Here is a 6,649-nt window from a genome sequence, read left to right on the forward strand (position 1 = left end):
TAACCCACTGTTTCCTAAGTGTTTCCCACCCCCAACCCCATATCCCACCCAACCAACCCTTCCCATGTTACCACTATGCAATAATAATGACAAACATCCCTCCCTGACCAAGGCTCTGTCCAGCCCTGTACTAAAATTTTAACATGAGTTATTTCATTTTTGTTTTCCCAACAACCCTAAAGATATATACTCTTATCTCCCCCATTTTAATGAGGAATAAACCAAAGCTAGAGAGAAGTGACTTGGGATTAGAAGTATAAGCCTGAGGGATCCCTGGGTGGCGCAGCGTTTTAGCGCCTGCCTTTGGCTCAGGGCGCGATCCTGGAGACCCGGGATCGAGTCCCACGTCGGGCTCCCGGTGCATGGAGCCTGCTTCTCCCTCTGCCTATGTCTCTGCCTCTCTCTCTCTCTCTCTGTGTGTGTGAGTGACTATCATAAATAAAGAAAAATTAAAAAAAAAAAGTATAAGCCTGAGGTTTGAACCCAAGCCTGTGTGCTTGATCATTATGCACAGTTCACCAGTATATTCACACACACACACACACACACACACAAAACAACCAAAAAAAAAAAAAAACACACACACACAAAAAACACCTGCTGGTTGCCCTTTGCACATATCAAAAATAATAATGATAATAATAATACTAAGCAAACTTGTTCACAAACAAAATTATACACAAATGCTCACAGAAGCATTATTCATAATAACCAAAAAATTAAAACAATCCAACTGCCCATCAATTGATAAATGGATAAGCGCAATATAGTATATCCATATAATGGAATATTATGTTGCCATTGAAAGGAACAAAGTACTGATACATGCTACAACTTGAATGAACCTTGAGAACACTATGATCACTGAAAGAAGTTAGATACAAAGAACTACATATTGTATGATTCTATTTAAATGAAATGTTTAGAATAGGCAAATCTATAGAGACAGAACACAGATTGGTGGTTGTCTAGAGCAGGTGAGAGATGTCAGGGGAAAATGGGGAGTGACTGATGAAGGTACAGAGTTTCTTTGGGGGGTGATGAAATGTTCTAAAATTGATTGTAAAAAAGTAAAATAAAATTGATTGTAGTGATAGCTGCACAGCTCTCAAAATTTTAAAAATCAGAGTAGTACATTTTAAATGAGTATATTGTATGGTATACATATTATATCTCAACAAAGCTGCTATGAAAAAATAAGCAAATCTAAAAAAAATAATAATAAGCAAATCTAAAGAAGAAAATACCAAAATCAAAGTTAATTGTGAGACATAAATGAGGTGGTCTGTTTTTTGTAAACTACCAACCAATAATTCATGGCAGAACAAAGTTTAGGTGGTATCTAAACATCACATGACAGAAGACCATCCCAGGTATAGCTTGAAGAACGCTCATCCTAGACTATGGACAGGAGCTGAACATTATAATGATGTTTGCAATCTGCATACTCTTGTATTGCTACAAGTTCAGAGTATAATAGGTATGGGAAAACTCATAAGGTTATTGTTTAACATTGATGGAAATAGTCACAGCAAAATGCAACAATTTATTGATAGTTTGCAATCCCTCACACGGCCCAGGTTATTGAGGATGTATGCCCAAAGCTCAGGTCTTGCCGAGAGATCCCACAGTCACTGGCCTCTTTGTAAATCTTCATGATATAACAAGTTGAGAGTGATGTGAAGGAATTTAATGAATAGTCACATTCCCAACATAACCAACCAGGTTTGAGGGAGTAGGGAACCTTCTGAACTGATCATTAGGCAGAAAATCCTTCGAGTCTTAATTCCTCTCACTGAGTCTACTTCTCGGATCCCCATCCACCTGCTTGCTTTGGTGGGCACAGTGAAGTAGGGGTTACAGGTGTTACTTTTCTCTCTTCATGATTGAGGATCTTGCAAAGCACATGAGGCCATCACCAGAGGCACTATGTTTGAGCCTATTGTCAGTATTCTTGCTGTGTATGCTTAGAATGGGTATGCTTTCTTTATTCTCTTTCTTAAAGATCTTTCATTCCTGTTCTTCTCTTTGGCACTACAGAGCAGAGTCCTTCCTTCCTTATTTAGATTTTCAAAGATTTCATGGATCTGACAAGCATGACAATAACTAAGGGACAGTTTTCTTTCAGGGGATTGGAATCTAAAATGGCTTTTTTGTTATTTTTCAGCAATTTATAATGTATTTCAACAAAGGAGATCATGGCTTTGATAATGTCCTCATGGACATGAAGACCATATTCAGAGCTTTTGGGCCAGATTTCAAGAAGAATCACCTAGCTGAGCCTTTTGACAGCATCCACATCTACCCACTCATGTGTAAGCTCCTGGGGGTTACCCCAGAGCCCCACAATGGCTCCCTGGCAGTCACTCAGGAAATGCTTGTGGACTCATATGACCAGCAGCCAGGTGAGATACAAAAACAACCACTGGAAAATTGATAGTGTGGTCTGTTCTGTCCTGAGAAAAGAATCAAAAATAGGTTGGAGTGGAGGAGGGGGAGGTTGGTGACAGAATCAAGCAGAAAAATCCTGTTTCCCTGGCAGCTTTGGCACCCCCAGTGCAAGACAGCAGCAGCTCTAAACAGATAGCAGAGGAAGTAGGGAATCCCTCCACATGTTGGTGGCATTACATATAATGCCTCTGGGGCAAAAGGAAGGCTCTCCATAGAAAAAGTCAAGCAATAATCCTTCTGAGCCTCAGAAATCACATGCAGTCGCCTCCTGATTCCCCTTCTAAATACAGAAATGCAGACTTCCTTCAGCAGTTCAGTCCTTGCTGGTGCCTGGAAGAAAGCTGCTCACAGAGGAGGGAGGAATGAAGCTTTACCATTCCACTCACTGCTGAAAAAAGGGAGAAGGAGGTGGTTCCTGTAAATAAGGTTGCTAATTCTTAAGAATTCAAAATCTTAAACCTGGGTGATATAAAGGAAGAATGGAATCATCTCTGAGAATTCAGTTGTTTGCAAACACTGGCCAGCAATTTTTCTGCAGTGAGAGACTTAGAAAGTCCCCGGTGATTTATTATACTTAAAACAACTATGCTCAATTAAAACAGAGTACAAAGGACAACCTTTTCCCTTCTTCTAAGCCTTGCCCACGGTCCTCCTTTTTTTTTTTTTTTTTTTTTTTTTAAGATTTTATTCTTATTTGGGCAGCCTGGGTGGCTCAGCGGTTTAGCGCCACCTTCAGCCCAGGGTGTGATCCTGGAGACCCAGGATCAAGTCCCAGTTAGGCTCCCTGCATGGAGCCTGCTTCTCCCTCTGCCTGTCTCTGCCTCTCTCTCTCTCTCTCTCTCTGATGAATGAATGAATGAATGAATGAATGAATGAATGAATGAATGAATAAATAATATTTTTTAAAAGATTTTATTATTTACTTGACAGAGAGAGAGAGCACAAGCAGGGGGAAGAGCAGAGGGAGAGGGAGAAGCAGGTGCTGAGCAGGGAGCCTAACATGGGGCTCAATCCCAGGACCCTGGGATCGTGACCTAAGAAGAGGGCAGATGTTTAACTCATTGAGCCACCCAGGTGCCCTTGCCCACGATATTCTTGTGAACTTACAGGAAGCAGGCCATTTTATAGGAAATTAATTAAATGAATGACCAATTCACCAAACTATCTTTTTTAAGTTTTAGAGTTTTGCTACAACTGTTTGGCCCCTGCCCCTGTCCCATAGCCCATTGGGAGCCTGGTGTAAGGTTTTTGACTGTCTCCAGTTACCAATAAGCAGGATGTCCCACCAACTGATTTTCAGCAAATTGGCTTTTAGCAAATTGGTCACTTGGCAAAGTGGTCATTAGGAAAATGGGTCATTTGGCGAATAGGTCGTTTAGTAAATCGGCTTTCAATGACTTGCCCTACAAGGTTTCTCTACAGTGAGCACTTTCTTGGGTTAAATGTACATTTCATTTCCTTAATTAATATTCACCAGAGCCTGGATTGAAAACTTCCCAGGGACCCAGGAGCATCCAGAACAGCCTCTTAATAATCTGACAATTAAAAACCACCTGATAGGGAACCCTGGGTGGCGCAGAGGTTTAGCGCCTGCCTTTGGCCCAGGGCTCGATCCTGGAGACCCGGGATCGAATCCCACATCGGGCTCCCGGTGCATGGAGCCTGCTTTTCCCTCTGCCTATGTCTCTGCCTCTCTCTCTCTCTCTCTGTGTGTGTGTGTGTGTGTGACTATCATAAATAAATAAAAATTTAAAAAAATAAAAACCACCTGATATTTTATCAGGAGCAGAGACACAGAGGACATTGGCTCTCCAAAAGACAGCGTTGGGTCTCGCGAGTGTCACAGGATTTCTTGCAGTTCTGTTTGTTGGTAGCGTGATATACACAGCCATTCATCGGAAAAAGAAGTGAGTATTCTTCGGGCTTCCCATGGTTAATCAGTGCACATTGTAATAATCCACTTCAAGCACTTCCTGCACACCAAAAGGGGTCCTGAACTTTGAGAACCCAGCAACCAGGGGCCAGATTCATGACTTGTGACCTGAGTAACCACTCAAGGCCCAAGGCTCAGGAGAGTCCCCAACTTGGTTTAATAATCTGCTGTTGCCATTTCAGAATTCTTGATTTTTTTAACAAGGACCCTGCAGGGACGCCTGGATGGCCCAGTGGTTGAGTGTCTGCCTTCGGCTCAGGGCATGATCCCGGGGTCCAGGATCAAGTCCCTCGTCCAGCTCCCTGTGGGGAGCCTGCTTTTCCCTCTGCCTATGTCTCTGTCTCTCTCTCTCATGAATAAATAAAACCTAAAAAAAAAACAAGGACCCTTTATGTTCATCTTGTACTGGACCCCCCAAATTACATGTATTAGTTTTCCACAGCTGCAGTAACAAAGTACCACAAACTAGCTAGCTTAAAACAACAGGTATTTATTGTCTTGCAGACCTGGAGGGTAAATATCCAGAATCAAGTTGTCGGCAGGGCCAGGCCACCTCTGAAACATGTAGGGGAGAATCCTTCCTTGCCTCTTCTAGCTTCTGGTGGTCGCTGGCAATCCTTGGTATTCTTCAGTTTATAGATACATTCATTCCAGTCTCTGCCTCCATCATCACATGGCCATCTTCTTCCTGTGTCTCTATCTTTACCGTGTTCTCTTCTCTTATATGGACACCAGTCATGGTATTTAGGGCCCTCTGTAGCCAGGATGACCTCATCTTAATTATATCTGCAGACTCTATTTCCAAATAAGGTCACTAGTATCATAAGGTCCTAAGTACCAGGGGTTAGGACTTCCAACATTTTTTCTGGGAGAGACACAATCTAATTTGTAACACTGGTTCTGCCACCAACCATAGGATTATAGAGCCTGGTGCACCTCTTTCTATATCTCAATAATTATATTCCTTATTATACCCAACCCTGGCCATTATTCTGCTTTAACACAGCTCCTATCTCTATAGAACGGAAGGCACCTGAACACCATAAACAGCCTAAGGAAAGTGAGAACTTTACTTAACCTTAACTCCATTACAAAACCCACATTTAATGTAATTTATATTTGAACTATAAAAATTTCCTATAAGTTGAAACATGACCTATAAAGGTCTCTACCCTGAAGCAACATTTTAAAAAGAAATCAATTGGTCCTTTTCTACAGAAACCATTAGCTATAGGAGAGATAAAGGAAAAAACTTCAAGGTACTGATTAAATTGCCATGCCCACAGCATAATTTCTAAAAGGCAACCATTCCATACAGTTAAAATGTATTAGGTGGTGGTGGTTGTGGTGGTTATTATTATTATTATTACTATTACTATTACTATTATTAGAAGCATCAAATCCAGAAACCAAATCTTTAATATAGCATGTGCACATACGTATTCCCTCTTGCTGCTGGCAGGACTGTGGGATGTGTCGTAATGCTTCTCTTCATATAGACACCCCCTGGAATTTTTAGTTTTTGTGTTAAATGACAGTCCTAATCATCTCTTACACCTGAACGTACATCTAGGAGGTCACAGAGACATAAAAAAAATCCCTTCAGTGCCTTGATTCTTCCAGATTCAGATCTGAGATATATGACCTTGTGACCTTTGTCTCTCCTAAGAGCTCACACCCCAAAGTAAAGGTTTCTTCCAAGTGCAAGTCGGTGCTATGCCCCACTTGGGGGGCCTTTCCCAACCTACATTCCTTCTATGGCATCAGGGAAGGCTGAACCAGCCTAGATTTATTAATATCTTAGTATAACATCATACAGTATTACTTATTATGGCATTGACTGTACATGCCCTTTTGCTCCTTAGAAGAAAGGCAATTAATAGCTATTATGTGAGTTAACAGAATGAGCCTAATATTTATGAGTTTGACCCTTTCCCACTGGTTTTCATTGTCTACTGCAGGCAGAGAGCTGATCAAAACAGCAAAAGTGGACCAATCCGCCTGACCCAGTTCTGAAGCGTCATTCCCTTAGGACCAAGACTCAGCCCTGGCCGAGACTCATCGCCATATCTCAAGTGATTCTACCTCAGGATATTATGACTAAGGGGGTTTCTGCAACGTGCGACCCAGAAACCATTAATTCTGTGTAAAAACACAGCAATAATCACAGTCCACCATCTTTATTTAAATCAACGGGGTCAATGGAATAAAAGAAAAACCATTCTTGTGTTGGATCCTGAGCTCACCTGGTGCTGGTGGGAGAAC

The sequence above is a fragment of the Canis lupus genome, chromosome 6, assembly GCF_011100685.1.
Source record: "Canis lupus familiaris isolate Mischka breed German Shepherd chromosome 6, alternate assembly UU_Cfam_GSD_1.0, whole genome shotgun sequence".
Taxonomy (NCBI): domain Eukaryota; kingdom Metazoa; phylum Chordata; class Mammalia; order Carnivora; family Canidae; genus Canis; species Canis lupus.